This window comes from Haemaphysalis longicornis, unplaced genomic scaffold, assembly GCF_048455015.1.
Source record: "Haemaphysalis longicornis isolate Haplotype H1 unplaced genomic scaffold, Haemaphysalis longicornis Haplotype H1 scaffold_1, whole genome shotgun sequence".
Taxonomy (NCBI): Eukaryota; Metazoa; Arthropoda; class Arachnida; order Ixodida; family Ixodidae; genus Haemaphysalis; species Haemaphysalis longicornis.
This window is the reverse complement of record NW_027526203.1, coordinates 89,330,445-89,347,158: the sequence shown is the minus strand read 5'-3', so window position 1 is coordinate 89,347,158 and position 16,714 is coordinate 89,330,445. Positions and strand designations below refer to the sequence as shown.

The window sequence follows — 16,714 nt, the reverse complement described above, 5'->3', positions numbered from 1 at the left end:
TAGTTCAAGTTGTTCCGTCTTGTTTCTTAGACTACAAGCATTCAAATGAAACAATGACAACGCCTTACGAGTCCATTTGTTGGCTGATACATACTCTTTAAAGTAATCAGTCGTGTATACTGAACCATCTATTATAGTGACTTATTTCCGTTAACGAACACGAGTCCTTCATTTGATTTTTTTGAGATCGCCCTCAGAAAGAATTCTGATATTTGGGGCTGCGGGCTGCTCCTTGACCAGAATCTTTCCATTTATTTTCCAAGCGAACTGGTAGTTCATCTCAGCAGCTTTTGTACGCGTGAGCCACAGGAGCCTTTTGTTGTAAGGCGTGAGATTCTCATAAAACCGGACAGGTGACTCCCCCTTCCTCAGTTTCTTGGCTTTTGCCTTCGAACTTTTTTTCGTGGATTTGGACGTGAACCGAACAATTATTGCAGGCACGTTCCAAGACCGTACTGGCAGCCGATGGATGCCCTCAATCTCCCCCTCTGTTATCTCGTGAAGCTGCAGTGACGCCCCAAACTCATTCACTAGAGCTAGCACATCATCATTGGGTTTCACGGGAAGTTTATGAATTTCTAAATTCAACCTCCTTCGATATTGTTCCAACTGATTCAATTCATGTCTCAGATGTTTAATTTCGTTAGGAGAGCTGGCCTCCTCTACCTTTCCGAGCCGTCCTTCAAGGCCGGCTATGGCTTTGTCCTGCTTGTCTAACTTGTCAACAAACTCATCATACTTGTTGGCAAGCATTTCTACCGACTTTTCAATGGCATCAACTGTTACCTTCATGCCAAGGAGGGCATCCACTTTTAAGGTGAGTGGAAGTAGTAGTTCCAGTTTTTCACTAATGTTGGACAGTTCAGTATTGCTGGGCCTTCTACACTCCGTATTTTCAGATGATGCATCGCTACCTGAGCTCACACAGGTCGAGCACCTCCACGCGGCTTTCTTCTCGCGAGGCATCTTCCTAAACACCTTACTAGTAACGCCAGAACAACCTCCCACATGACAAGAGAGTTGACATTCAGAGCATACGAAGAAGTTCCCATTAGCTGCGAGCAGTTTGTTACAAGACAAACAGGCTTCAGGTGACCCGCTCCTCGTTTTAGTTCCAGACATAGACAACTTGGTATAGAGCACTACGAGCACTACGACTAAGAACATAGAGCACTACGTCTACGGAGGCAGCAGAGACGGCAGAAATCCCATTAAGAGTACTCGCTAAGTATAAAAAAAAGAAACACCAACCTGTGAAAGTCAAGAACGCCGTTTGTAGAACGGAGCCGATTCAAGCTGCCGGTCTCTGCTGCCCCGTTCACAGAATGACGACGACGGTGGGTGGTTGTCCGCCAGTTGAGATGCGCCGGATAAAGTGCGCAGAACGCAGTTCCGGTGCAGCCTTCTTGCTGGTCGTCTTTCGGCAGGCAAAATCCAGTCCACCGCAGAAATTATGACGACGGGGCTCGGTCAGGCAAAGCGTTCCTCGTGGGCTTGCGGCGTCGACGGCTCGTACACTCAGCTGCGCAAGTTCGGAGTACAAACCTGCGAAAGTCAAGAACGCCGTTTGTAGAACGGAGCCGATTGAAGCTGCCGGTCTCTGCTGCCCCGTTCACAGAATGATCCGGCGAAATCTACGAAATTCTCTAACAAGCGTCCGTAAACTGGTCTATTTCACTTATATAAGCCCCCAGCTGGAATTTGCGTCTTCAGTATGGTCCCTTTTCCAGGATTACTTAACCACAATGATAGAGTTCATACAAAACTGAACCGCCCCGTTTATATCTCGCAATTATAGCACTCATTGCAGTGTAACAACATTAAAACAAGAACATTCAATTTCATCATTGCACATTCGCCGCTCTGTTGCACTGTTATGTTTGCTACATAAATATATTCGCAGCAGAACACTGTCTACGCTACCCCTAACAGCACCATTGCGCATGTCCAGACGTCTTTGCTTCACTCGCATCTACGGCAAAACGAAGGCACTCAACTTATCAGCGCTTCCTAAGGCCATATCATTGTGGAACGATCTTCCCGACTGCCTTGCCTCTATCACCGATCCAGATTCATTTCGCGAACATGTGTGTAACCATTTTTCATCACAATAATATCGCTTTAGCTTCATGCCTAGTTTCACGTTTCTCTCTTGGTTCTCTTTAGTTTTTGCTGTACTCACCGTGGTCTTGCTATTTATGTTGGTACGGGCCCCCGTACGGCTGGCAGTGTGTCGTTTTTGGACAATGCGTGTGTATGTTGTACACCTGGGCCTTCCGATTTTTTTACTATGCTTTATCTATGATGTATGTTATTGTTATCCCAGTTTTTGTCGCTCAGTCGCACTGCCGTTGCTGCTCACTTGAATTCTATACCTTGGCCTTCCGAAAGTTTTTACTGTGTTTCTTTCTTGTACCCTGAATTTCTCGTTATCCAATCTTTCTGCATATCGGCAAAACTTCGCGTTTTTACATTAGATCAGTGTCAGTTACTGCTCATGTTTTGTCACGATTTTGCGTTACTTTCTGTGTATTCCTTGTTGTTGATGACCGCCCTATTGCTCTTTGAAGTTTGTACCCCCCTTACTCAATGCTCTCATTGAGCTTGTAAGGTACCACAAATAAATAAATAAATAAACAAATCTACTGAACTGGTTCATTTCTTAGCAATTTTGTTACTAAAACCCTTGATCAGGAACGATATTGCCACCATGCGATGCCTCCTTTAGCAGTGCAGGCCAAAAGCACCGTTCCATGTAATGAACCTGTGCCATGGCGTGAAGGCAGTCCCAGAAAGATGTTTTCCTCTTAATTTGGTGAAAATGTTCTTTTTCTTCAAATTTTCGATTTTTTATGGCACAGAAGAATGGCCAAAACAAAGGACCACATCGTAATTATCAAGTCAGGATGTTTAAGGAATGCATGTGCAATGTGGGTATACATTTGCATTCAGTTGATCTGGATTGTGTATGTTTCGGTGCGTGATTCGCCCACCCGTTCGGAGCCACTGATAATATTTTATATTAAATGCAGGATAATATATTCATAGTGAAAAATAGGTTAATTTTCAAGAACCTTTCTCGTATATCTGCAGTCATACCGCCACCCCACCTGCCAGCATCGACGCTACCATTATCAGCATACCGTCATCTACCGACATGCCATTGTCCACGAGCATGCCAACATCCAATACCTTGCCGTCGTGCCAGCATGGCCTCATGTGCCGTTCCGCTATCATCAATACCATTACCATATTCCAGTATGATGATGTTTGATGCCTTCCATCAACTCCACATTTTCAATACGATGTTTACCTGCAGAAAAGGCGTCGAGAGAACATAGCCAGGCTAGCAATAAATTGAAATTCCATAAATTGAAAAAAGTGGGGTAGCTAGCGGGAGAAAAAAACCGCGTGTGAGAACTTAGTACATGCAAAAATCAAACAAAAAGTCACCACGGGTTGACAGAAAAACAGCGTAACGACAAAAGCACATCCAGAAAGTTTCAGAACCATGTAACGAGTAGGCTGAAAATGTAATATCAATCCAAAGAATGTCAGTGGTTTACCAAACCATTTAGAAGGTGAGCAAGCATTGCTAGTTATTCATCCAGTGATTATGATAACTTTAGGGAAATAGAGGAACTGATATATCCACCGAATGCTACTGAGACACGAAAGACTGCGGGAAGGGTAATAATTATAAAATTTTGACGAGAGAAGAGCAGAGGTAAAAATTTACCCCCAAATATCAGTGATACGGGCGAAATACCAATGCGACTGATAAACATGGTTGTAGTAAACGGAAACGTATTATTGATCAGGGAACTACATAATGTGATGCAACCAAACAAACGGAGAAAGAGTGGCTCCAGATGAAGGACAAGGAGCCGCTAGCGTATGAATAACTACACATAAATGATGCAATATTCTGTTGGAATCAAGATAAAAGACAATTACGTTCCTATTAAAGAAACCTCACCTCATTTTGTCCCCCGAAAAAACCAAGACAGTCTACCAGTACTACGTCCTCGCCGGACACGAGATCACGCGACGTCAGCTTTCTAAACACCAATGCCCGAACTATGCTGAACAAACTTGATTCAATTGAATGCTCACTTGCAGGTTTGGAACCCCAATTTTAGCAATGACATTTATTGTCACGCGAATCTATCTTGGCACATATGTAGCATTTTTAGCTCTCAGATGTAAAATTTGTTGCTGGAGAGATTTATTTGCGCTATGTTACATGTTTGAGCTGCTTTTTTTTGTTTTTCTTGTTCTCGCAGATTGTAATATGCGCGTGTGTATGCGTAAATATCTGTAATAATGTGTGTTTATGTGTGCATGTGTTCTTTCTTTTCTCATAAAGGAAGCTTGCTTATTCACAGGCTTCTTGCATGCACATTACGTTGGCCCACCTGCTATGCTATCGAATGAGGGTGGTAGTATTGGAAATAAATAAATAAATAAATAAATGCGGAAGTCACTATCATACACTATTATACGAAAAGACAGGGCCACGCGCGTTTGGCGGGGGGGTGGTAGGTGTCCTGATTACGAAGGACATACCTTTTACTGTACTACTTGAAGTTGTACACGTCGAGGCAGTATAGGTATTTGGCGGATGCAAAAAGAATGCGTTTATGAAGCCCCACAGCCAGCCGTGACGTCATGGAAAAGCTATATATCTACATGCAAACTCATGTGCAAAGTGTGGGTGACCTAAGTCTGCAAAATGTTGGCTGCTGAAACTCAGAATTTTCATCCCCATACTCCGAGGTATATCAGGTCCTGCTTTAACCTCTATCAAGGAACCAACACACGTTGAAGGATCAATATCGGCAATGCTTGATTTATTATTCCCGAATTGGGGATTCGCGGCCACAAGTGGCAGCTGTGTAACCGCTGTGTTCTGCCTTTCTAGCAAGAAGAGCCTTGCCTCGTGCCTACTGCTCCTTGCCGCCTGGCCGCTGATTACCGACGGAAGACATCGACAATCATCCCATCCAGCCAAGCCGCATGGCGTCACTTCTGACGTCACGCGCCACCAGGACACTATAAAACCCCCGGCGACGCATCAACCCTTCGGGATTCGCGGCCACAAGTGGCAGCTGTGTAACCGCTGTGTTCTGCCTTTCTAGGTAGGAATTTTCCCACTCAATTCTTGTACTGAAAGCTTCTGTGGCCGCTTATCCCCCTCTTTTGTTCCTATGGGTGTCGACGTCTGCACCTATCGGGTGCGCATCGGCAGGTTTTTTGCCTGTCGTTCGCTACAGTGCCTCTCTCAGAGCCGTTTCGCCGCTGGAATGAATTTAATCAGCGTTCTCGGTCCGAGGCCCTCGACACTACTGCTGTCCTCGTGCTTGGCATTGCTCCTGCTTTGTGCAGGTGACGTTGAATCCAACCCAGGGCCTAAGATCGAGGACGTTCTAACTTTGTTAAAGAACTGCCATGAAGAAACTACGACTAATTTGAACGCAATCAAACAGCAAATCAGCACCATTGAGGTCCGTTTGACTGATATCGAAAAAACTGTGAACAATGTATCGGAATTCCAAAACACTTTTGACGTAGTGGCTGATTCCGTGCAGGAAGTTAAGGCGAACGTTTGTAAAACAAATGAAGGTCTTGCGGATGTCGTTGATGACATGAACAACCGTATGAGGCGTAACAACCTTATCATTAAAGGCCTACCGGAAGAAGAAAATGAAGGATACGCAGAATCTGAACGTATTGTCAAAGAGTTTTTTTCAACCCACCTTGAAATCGAAGCTGGAGACATTGAGAGAGCCCATAGACTTGGGAAACCCCGGCCTGACTTTCACCGTCCCATTATTGTTAAATTTCTTAACTTTAAATCAAAACTGGAAGCCCTAAGTAACGCCTCAAAGTTGAAAAATCTTGAAGAGCCCAAAGTCTGGCTAGAAGAAGATTTTTCACCCAAAGTACAGCTAGCCCGAAAAAAGCTGCGCGATTTCGCGAAATCGAACAGAAAAAGCACCGAGAAATACAGCGTGCGCTTTAACAAACTGCACATGCACAACTCCACTTTTTGTTATGATGCTGCAAATGACTGCGTTGTCAAGGTGGCCTCAACGAAAGCGCCCTCCCCACAATGAACTTCTAAAGGGTCCCTTCTCAAATCGAAGTCAAGCAAACCGTTATCCTTGCTCGTAGCAAATTTTCGTAGCATCTATAACAAAATTGACGCCCTAAATGCTATTTTGTTCACGTGTTCGGCTGATATATTTGTAGGCACCGAAACATGGCTATCTGAAGATGTTCCAAACACTGACTTGACACTTCCCTCGTCATTTATGCTCTTTCGCAAAGATAGAGCGGGCTGCCGAGGGGGAGGAGTTATAATCGGTGTGAAATCTAGTTATCACCCATCACGTATTTCCATTTCCTCCCCTCTTGAAATCGTTTGGGTTTCTTGCTATTTTGAACACGTTCATTGCGTCATTGGTGCCTGCTACCGGCCACCTGATAGCCGGCAGGATTTCGTAGAAATTCTTAACGATTCGATCGATACCATCTTCCTCAAGTTCCCGAGTTGTCTATTAATTCTTGCCGGTGACTTTAATTATCCTGACATTGACTGGGCCTCCCAAACCGTTCATGCTCAACGTAATCGCCATGAACAACTAAGCTTTCTGCGCTTACTTCATTATCATAATCTCAAACAACTCGTACATGAACCGACTCGTGGCGACCACATACTAGATCTTGTCCTCACAAATAACCCACAGCTTGCTAAAACAAACGTACTGGACGAAATCAGTGACCATAACGCCGTACATTGCTCGTTGCTGTTACCACGTGCCGACAAATCTAAAGTTAAGAAACGTATCTTTAACTACAACCGAACCAACACTGAAAAACTAAACGGTTTGTTGCAGAGCTTTTCTGAAGACTTTGAACTCAACTTTGCAAATCGTTCAGTGCAGCATAACTGGTGTTTGTTCCGCGATAAACTAAAGGAAGTAGAAGAATTGTGTGTACCTAAACTATCAATAAGCGAAAGAGTAAATGACCCTTGGTTTACTCGAGAAATAAAAAGAAGCTTAAACAAAAAGAAAAGAGCATACCAGAAAGCGACTAAAACGAGCGACCCCGACGACTGGCTTAAATACAAGAGTACATCCAGCGCGTGCGCGGATGCAATTCGCAAGGCCAAAAATGATTTCTATAATTGCACGCTCCCAAACCTTTTAAAAACGGACCCTAAAAAATTTTGGAATGTCATTAATCCAAAGAACAAAAACTCTGCCCCACCCCTCACAAGTGAAGATGGCAAGACCTTGCCTGTTGCAGAATGTGCTGAAAAACTGAACACCTACTTCTCTCAAGTTTTCACTGTTGAGCGACCACTAGATAGCTCTCTCGATTTACCGTCAGTAACCATTCCACACCCGTCCTCCGCTATCGTAATCACTACGCACGGCGTAGCCTGCGCAATAGATCGTTTGGCACTCAAGACTAGCCCCGGACCAGATGGAATTAGCGCGAAACTTCTAAAATTAACAAGTTCCTTTTCGTCATATTTTCTTTCTTTGATTTTTCAACAATCACTTGATTCAGGATTCATACCAGAAGATTGGAAATCAGCGCATGTGACCCCAATTTTCAAATCGGGTGACAATACAATTCCCAATAACTACAGGCCAATTTCACTAACATCAATCTGTTGTAAATTACTCGAACACATATTATTCACGCATATAATGAACCACCTTAACCTGAACAAACTGCTCTTAAATAACCAACATGGGTTTCGTAAAGATCTATCCTGCCAAACACAACTTTTCGAATTGGTAACCGACCTTCATTCCGCTCTAAACCTGTCCCGTCCTGTTGATGCAATTTTCATTGACTTCTCGAAAGCCTTTGATCGCGTGCCACATAAACGTCTGTTACTAAAAATTCGCCACCTCCAACTTGACCAAAACACAACACGATGGATAGAAGAATTTTTAACCAATCGTTTCCAGACAGTCAAATTAAACAATCATTTTTCTAACCAAACACGTGTTTCATCTGGGGTCCCTCAGGGGTCTGTGTTAGGTCCTCTTTTATTCCTGATTTACATCAATGACATAGCATGCAGCCTAAAATCAGCAATTCGCCTGTTTGCGGATGATTGTGTAGTATATAGAGAAATATCTAATCCAGCCGATACAATTATCTTGCAATCTGATCTGATTAAGCTAGAGGAATGGTGTAGCCGCTGGCAAATGGAAATCAATGTAGAAAAAACCAAACACATAATGTTTAGTCCTACCCCCGAGGCAGTTCTTGCTAACTACAAAATAAATGATACTCCAATAGATTTAGTTCAATCGTTTAAATATTTAGGTGTGTTCTTCACGGCGAATTTAAAGTGGACGCGCCACATAGAATACATAACTACTAAAGCCCTAAAAAAACTTGGCCTTCTCAAGAGGCGCCTACATTTAGCCACCAAGGAAACCAGGTTTCATGCGTATAATTGCCTTATCCGGCCCTCACTAGAATACGGTTCAATCATATGGCATCCTCAGGGCGCAAACCTAACTAACCTCTTGGAATCCGTCCAGAACAAGGCAACCCGGTTCATCACGTCCTCGTACTCACGTTACCAAAGCGTATCTTCTTTAAAGGATTCACTTAATCTTCCTTCGCTTGCCACGCGCCGAAAGTTGGCTCGACTATCTTTTTTTCATTCGCTGTACCACAGTAGCACGCCGTTTTCCCAGCTTCATATCATTCCACCGCCCCATATCTCCGCCCGGGTAGACCACATTTTCAAAGTTAAACCAATTTTCGCTAAAACAGAAAGATATAAAAACTCTCCTTTAGTCCTTGCAATCGCAGAATGGAACTCGTTACCTGCTCACATCGCAGAACTGTCCGATGCATCATCGTTTCAACATGCACTCAAAACCTTTCTTGAAGTTCTTTGATGTCGCATAAATCTTTCTTGTGTTTTTCTTTTTTTTTTTCTCTGTATCTTTTTTGCCCCCAGTAAAGTGTACTGTTTGCGCTCTTTTGTTTTTGCTTACTCTTTTAAGTGTATTTCGCGTGAAGCCCTTTTTTTTTTTTCAATGTAATGTATTTTTGTTTGGCGTTGTTTCTGGATTGTACTTTGCAATAGTCATGTACACCATCTCTGCCTTCATTTATGTTCTGCTGGAAAAATGTACTGTACTTTTGATCTTAACCCCACTGTATCCCCCCCTATGTAATGCCCAATCGGGCCTTTAGGGTATGTAAATAAATAAAATAAATAAATAAATAAATGACCACTTTCGAACTGATGAAATGAAACCAAAGGTCCTCGACAGTATATGTCATCATAAAATTGTCTTGTGCATGGCTACTGTTTTAGAAAAAGGAGCTCATTCTAATTGGAAAATCAAGCTTCCCGACTTCAGTAGCGCAGATGACGCCAGCATAACCAACTACTGCACTCTGAATTACCTGTATTCGAAGACCTATCTAATCACAACGTAGACAACAATATCCTATGGGAAAAATTCAAGGCTATCGCATATCACTGCGTTGGTAGCTATGTTCCTCAGAAAACCAAACGACAGATAAACAGAACCCGTGGATTTCATTTTAGAATTTTTAGAATCACGAAGACGCTGGCAAAAGCAAAAGAGAAAGCCTGGTGGCCCGGAATTTTATGGGACATTGAAGACGCCGTTAAGCGTCGTCATAAATGCGCCGAAACCACCCACAACAGGAAAACCTCTCAAACCAACACCATTTCCAGAAAGGCCCCGTCGGCGGATAGCAATGAACCTTTGCATCCAGCACAACAAGTGGTGGCTGATCATCACAGATTATTAGTCCAGATATCCGGAGATCGCACGTCTTGATCAGCCATCGGCAGCGACGGTGATAAGTCACTGCAAGTCAGTCTTCGCTCACCAGGAAATACCCGAAGTTGTCGTCACATACAATGGACCTCAGTTATCTAGGGTTTCCAAGTCAGAATTCGCGACCTTTGTTCGTGAACACGGGTTTCAGCACGTAACCTCAAGTCCTCAGTTCTCTCATAGTCATGGAATGGCAGAATCAGTAGTGAAGCTTCGACTTCGAAGACAAGAGACGTCTGCGCCCCACTTCTGCCTTACACGGCGACACCGCTTGGAAGCGGCTACAGCCCGGCTCAGCTACTGATGGGACGCCGCTTGCGTACTAAGCTGCCCGTGGCATCGAAGCTGCTGGTCCCTGAGCTACCCGACGTCCGAGCTGTACAAACGTTTGAACACGAGGACAAGGAACGCCAGCGTAAAGCGTACATTTAACACCAAGGCACAAGAGAACCTGCCCGACCTTTTCGACGGAGAAGATGTCTGGATCGCAGACCTTAACAAAACATTTGGCCGCGTATCTGCTCCTTTCGTTGCAAATGTCCTTAAAAGACGATAGCCTTTATCGACTTTTGCCAAGTAAATGCCTCCCTTCGCTTTCCCGCTCACCTCTCATGTTGTTCCTGTTGCGTCGCGCTCCTCCCAAGGTAAAGACAACAAAGGTTTGCTTAAACCATTTTAAATTTCCCACGTTCCACTGCTCCAAACCGGGTGTCTCGATGCCAACGCTGCCGTACGGCGAAGACGCGTGTGAATCGAGGCGTCCTACTTGAACATTTATAGAACCGAGTTTCCGTAGTCCACGTGCGTTCTAAGCAGAACGTGGAACCTATCTAGTGGAACCTTTCGTAACTCTGACTACACGGGGAGAAGGGGACCTTCTTTTCAACCCCCGGGGCGTGACGCAAACGTCTACAGTCTGTCATGAGCGGGTAACTGGCGGGGGAAGCCCTATTATGCTACCTAGGCATCAAGGCTGCCAGAACCGAGACCCTCGCTGGGCTTTCGCAGAATAATATAGTAAGGAAATGAGGGGCTTGTTGAGGAAATACAGAAAGATAGGTACGCAGTCTACAACGCCAAATGAGGCGTAGGGGTGTGGTGAGGCTCTTTTTTTACTACGGTTAATGGAGTTAACATTTGTTTAAATATACGAAAGAAAGAAAGAAAGAAAAACATGCCTCCAGAGTGGGGACCGAACCCACGCCTTTCGATTAGATCTGGAATGCCTTACCAATTCGGCTATCTCGGCGACTGTGTTCTGCTTCACTTTCTGGGCTATTTATATTTACTAGAAGTGTATCTGACGCTTGAGGGTGGTAGCCAGCGCCATTCTGACTACACGGGGAGAAGGGGACCTTCTTTTCAACCCCCGGGGCGTGACGCAGACGTCTACAGTCTGTCATGAGCGGGTAACTGGCGGGAAGCCCTCTTATGCTACCTAGGCATCAACGCTGCCAGAACCGAGACCCTTGCTAGGCTTTCGCAGAATAATATAGTAAGGAAATGAGGGCCTCGCTGAGGAAATACAGAAAGATAGGTCGGCAGTCTACAACGCCAAAGGAGGCATAGGGGTGTGGTTAGGCTCTTTTTTTTACAACGGTTAATGGAGTTACCATTTTTTAAAATAAACGAAAGAAAGAAAGAAAGAAAACGCGCCGAGAGTGGGGACCGAAACCACGCCTTTCGATTACATCTCGAATGCCTTACCAATTCGGCTATCTGGGCGACTGTTTTCTCCTTCACTTTCTGGGCTATTTATATTTACTAGAAGTGTATCTGACGCTTGAGGGTTGTAGCCAGCGCCACTATGACTACACCTGGAGAAGGGGACCTTCTTTTCAACCCCCAGGGCGTGACGCAAACGTCTACAGCCTGTCATGAACGGGTAACTGGCCGAAGCCCTATTATGCTACCTAGGCATCAAGGCTGCCAGAACCGAGACCCTCGCTAGGCTTTCGGAGAATAATATATTATGGAAATAAGGGGCTCATTGAGGAAATAGCGAAAGATAGGTCGGCAGTCTACAACGCCAAAGGAGGCATACGGGTGTGGTTAGGCTCTTTTTTTTAATACAGTTAATGGAGTAAACATTTTGTTAGATATACGAAAGAAAGAAATCAAGAAAAACACGCGCTTAGAGTGGGGACCGAACCCACGCCTTTCGATTAGATCTCCCCCGCACGGGGCACCTTGAGTATTCATGGTGACGGTGAGCAGCGACACCGCGGACCCCCAGCTCCCAACATAAGCCGTGTCCAACCGTGGCGAGGTGTTTAAAGGTGAAGGGTAGAAGCCGTAAACGGTGGCCGTCGGAGCCTTGGTCAAGCTCCGGCCAATGGGCTATCTGCCTGACTACAAGGCAGGGAGCTCCGGGACCTCTTTGACTACCAGTACCCCCGTCTCCCTGCTTTCCAATGTATCACATGGCATTTTCCAAACCCCCCTCCAAACGTGATCGGCCCCCGAAAAGGGGCCGCACCGAAGCTACATTCCCACCCTTGCTAACAATTGCACACCAAAAAACTATCCGCGATTCTTGATTGTTGAATCTCTTAACAAGTCGAATCCTATCTCCTCCCAGTCAGTGTTCCTTATCACCAAATTTCTTGAAGGCATCCTGGGCAAGTCTTTCAAAGCCAAGAAACTGAGAACCGGCGAAGTCCTGGTCGAGGTGAACACTCACCAGCAAGCCACAAGCCTCCTTACCCAGAATCGCTTGGCAGATCTGGACATCAGAGTCACACCCCACCGTAGCCTCAATAGCTCTCAGGTTGTGATCTCTGAGCCAGATCTGATAAATGAGACAGAAGCCGATCTGCTCGAAGGTCTGAAAGGCAAGGGCGTGACGGCAGTGAGGCGCATCACCATGCGGCGAGATGATAAGCAAATCACGACAAAGCATATAATCTTAACATTTGACCGTTCCTCACTCCCCGAATCCATCAAAGCAGGTTTCATTCATTGTTCTGTCCGGCCGTACATCCCGAACCCGCGGCGCTGTTTCAAGTGCCAACGGTTCGGTCATGGCACCACCTCCTGTCGTGGAAAAACAACGTGTGCGAAATGTTCATCGCAAGATCATGAGACAAATAACTGCCAGGCTGAACAATTAATGTGCAGCAACTGTCATGGACCTCATGCTGCGTACTCCCGCACGTGTGAAATGTTCCAGAGAGAAAATAGATAATCAACATCAAGGTAACAGAAAACATCACTTTCCCAGAGGCGCGGAAGAGGTTCGCCTCTTTCCCTTTGGGGAGCTACGCCGACGCAGCTCGCCGGGGGGCGGAGCGGCGTCTGGTTTCTGCGGGGACCCAGTACCGCGAGTCGGACTTGGTCCCGCCGCTGCCCCCCCCTGGGTTGCCTCAGGCAGCCCAACCCGCCTCCGCACCGCTCGCTGAGCCAGCAGCGGCTGTGGGGGCAACCACGTCTGGTGGAAGCGATGCTGCATCCTCCACTTCCACTCCAGCGTCCCAAGCCACAGGCGAGGGCGCAGCGGATATGGAGTTGGGGAAGCCAGCAGCAGCTCCCACCCCCACCGCACCGCCTGCGCCATCCGAGGCGTTCCTGAACCCCTCGGTGGTTGCGGGCAAAGAAAAGCGCGCCCCAAAGGTTTCGCGGTCCAAGGAGCCTGATCCCTCAGGCGCTCCGAGGACATCCGAGGATGAAATGGACGTCGGTCCGTTCTTGTCTGCGGTGCACCGCAAGGAACGCGTCCCGACGCCAAAGCCTCCCGACAAGCCAAAAAAGACGAGAGTCACAGCCCCGAAAGACGACACATAAACAACACAGTCCAGCAGCTCCGAACACTTCATAATGGGAAGAGAGAACATAGTACAATGGAACTGCAGAGGCCTTCTGAATAATCTTGACGACGTGTATGAGATTCTGCATAGCAATCAGCCAAGTGTAATGTGTGTTCAGGAAACACATTTGAATTCTAAACACACAAATTTCTTGAATAGTTACCTGGTATACAGGAAAGACAGGGATGGCGCACACACTCTTCTGGCGGTGTGGCCATAATCGTCCGGAAATTATTAACATGCCACCCTGTCACTTTAAACACTATCCTTGAGGCTGTAGCAATACGCTTAATAATATTCAATAGGTTGATAACGGTATGCTCCTTATACCTTCCTCCTGATGTTACACTTATGAGTTGAGTTCTGACTTCGAGGCGCTGGTTGACCAGCTGACCGAACCATACATTCTAACAGGCGACCTTAATGCTCACAATTCTCTTTGGGGCTCTTCTCATACGGATGCCCGAGGTCGCCTGATAGAGAGGTTTCATACATCCTCTGGAGCATGCCTTTTCAACAATAAACAGCCTACATACCATAACATAGGTCACAACACATACTCACATCTTGATCTGGCTATTGGCTCTGCAATTCTCTTTCCATGTCTTGAGTGGGGTGTGGGCACGGACCCATATGGTAGTGACCATTTCCCCACTTCATTAACGTATATAGGTACAGGCCCGAGCAGTCCATCTTCCCATAAAAGGTTTAATGAAGCAAGAGGTAACTGGAATACATTTACAGAGACATCCAAACTACACCACACATTCATAGGACACCTACACGTTGCAGAAGCTACCCAACTGCTCACGGCGCACATCCTCGACGCCGCCGAAAAGTCCATTCCCCACGCCTCTGGTGCCCCGCGCAACCAGCGGAGGCCGTGGTGGAATGAGGACCGCAGGCGGGCGCGAGAAGCCCAGAACAAGGCGTGGGGTGTCCTTCGTCGGTACCCCACGTCGGGTAACCTCATTTTGTTCAAACGGGCCAAGGCGTGAGGAAAACGTGTGCGTCGTGAGGCCAAACGAGAGAGTTGGCGTTCCTTCATAACATCAATAAACTCCTACACAGACACACGGAAAGTATGGACAAGAATACGCAAACTCAAAGGACAACAAACACACAGCCTGCCTCTGGTCAGCACAACAGGGGACACACTGGAAGGCCAGGCTGACACACTCGCACAACACTTCCAACGCGTTTCCAGTTCAGCACACTATAAAAACACTTTCATGAAACACAAACAAATGGCCGAAAACAAGCCTTTACATGACAATGACAGGTCAGCCGCTTCTTATAACTCTGAGTTTACACTTCATGAGCTGAGGGGTGCTCTGAGAACGTGTAAACCCTCAGCTCCAGGCCCAGACAACATTACATATACAATGATACAGAACTTACACACAGACACTCTTGTAACACTTCTTCGCCTTTTCAACAAGATATGGCTTTCGGGGCACATTCCAAAGTCTTGGAGGGATGCCATAGTTGTAGCATTTTTGAAAGAAGGGAAGGACCCTTCTTCTCCCGCTAGCTATCGACCCATTGCCCTGACCAGCTGCCTGTGCAAGCTTCTCGAGAAGATGATAAACTGGAGGCTTGTGTAATTTTTGGAGTACAACGGTCTTCTTGAGAGCTGCCAGGCAGGCTTCATGGCAGGGAGATCCACAAACGATCAACTTGTGGCACTAGAGTCATACATTAGGATGCCTTCATTCACAAACAAATCTGTCGTACGGTGTTTTTTGACATACAGAAGGCCTATGACACCGCATGGCGTTATGGCATACTTACTGACCTTAAGTCGTTCGGTGTCTCTGGTAACATGTTAAATACCGTTATTAGTTATTTGTCAGAGAGAACCTTTCGCGTCAGAGTTGGTTCTGCACTGTCAAAGGTACACGTGCAGGAAAATGGCGTGCCGCAAGGTGGAGTTCTAAGCTGCACTCTCTTCATAGTAAAGATGAACTCCCTTGGGAAGGCACTGCCACCTACAATTTCTTACTCTATGTATGTAGGTGACGTGCATATATCGTTTAAATCTTGTAATATGTCAATGTGCGAACGTCAAGTCCAGCTCGGCGTCAAGAAACATGCCAGCTGGGCAGACAAGAATGGTTTTAAATTGAATCCTGCAAAAAGCTCCTGAGTTGTGTTCTCTAGGAAGCGCGGGATCCTTCCAGACCCAGACATTACACTTAATGGCGTGTCGCTTCCTGTGAACAAGGAGCACAAGTTTTTAGGTGTTGTGTTTGACCAGAAATTCACATTCATTCCACACATCAAGAAACTTAAACATAAATGTCTTGAAACAATGAATATCCTGAAGGTTCTCTCCCACAATTCGTAAGGTTCCGACAAAGAACTCCTACTACGGCTCTATACTGCTTTGGTTGGGTCTCGTTTGGACTATGGCAGTGTGGTATATGGGTCGGCGAGTAAAACAGCATTGCGAATGCTTGACCCAGTACAACACTTGGGGCTACGGCTTGCGTCGGGTGCTTTTCGCACTAGCCCTGTCGAGAGTCTATATGTTGAATGTAATAAGTGGAGCCTTGAGAACCAGCGAACGTACATGGACTTACTTTATGCTTTTAAAATTTCATCTCAGAATAACCACCCATTTTATCCTGTTCTTAACGATACATCCACATCTGTGCTGTTTGTGAATCGCCTTTACTCCGTCTTTACTCCGCCTTTTTACTTCGAGCGAGAGAGCGAGCCTCGGATCTGAGTGGTTCGTTTTTAGACGTGTAAAGGTCATCCTGTTTAAACATTTTACCGCCTTGGCAAGTTCGCCCTGTGTCCTGTGACCTTTCTTTTATAAAGCTTGACAACAATCGGGTACCGCGAGGTGCAATACTGCTGCACTTTCTTTCTTTGCAGTTCAAATACCCACGTGCTGAATTCTACAGTGACGCTTCTGAAACCTCCACTATGGTGTCGTGCGCTGCTCATGGTCCGAATTTCAATGCAGCCAGAACCATGAGCGTGCACACAACAATTTTTTCAGCAGAAGCGTACGGAATTGTACTGATTGTA

The 16,714-nt window shown here is 45.9% G+C and overlaps 1 long non-coding RNA gene across 1 annotated transcript in view; it reads right to left on the bottom strand.

The window, feature by feature from the left end:
* Positions 1-1,257: 1,257 nt before the first annotated feature.
* The window catches only part of LOC144177958 (uncharacterized), a 62,846-nt gene continuing 47,389 nt past the window's right edge, over positions 1,258-16,714 (bottom strand). The window contains exon 3 of the long non-coding RNA XR_013323890.1: positions 1,258-1,545. This is a non-coding gene — a long non-coding RNA (uncharacterized LOC144177958). The remainder of the gene's footprint in view (positions 1,546-16,714) is intronic.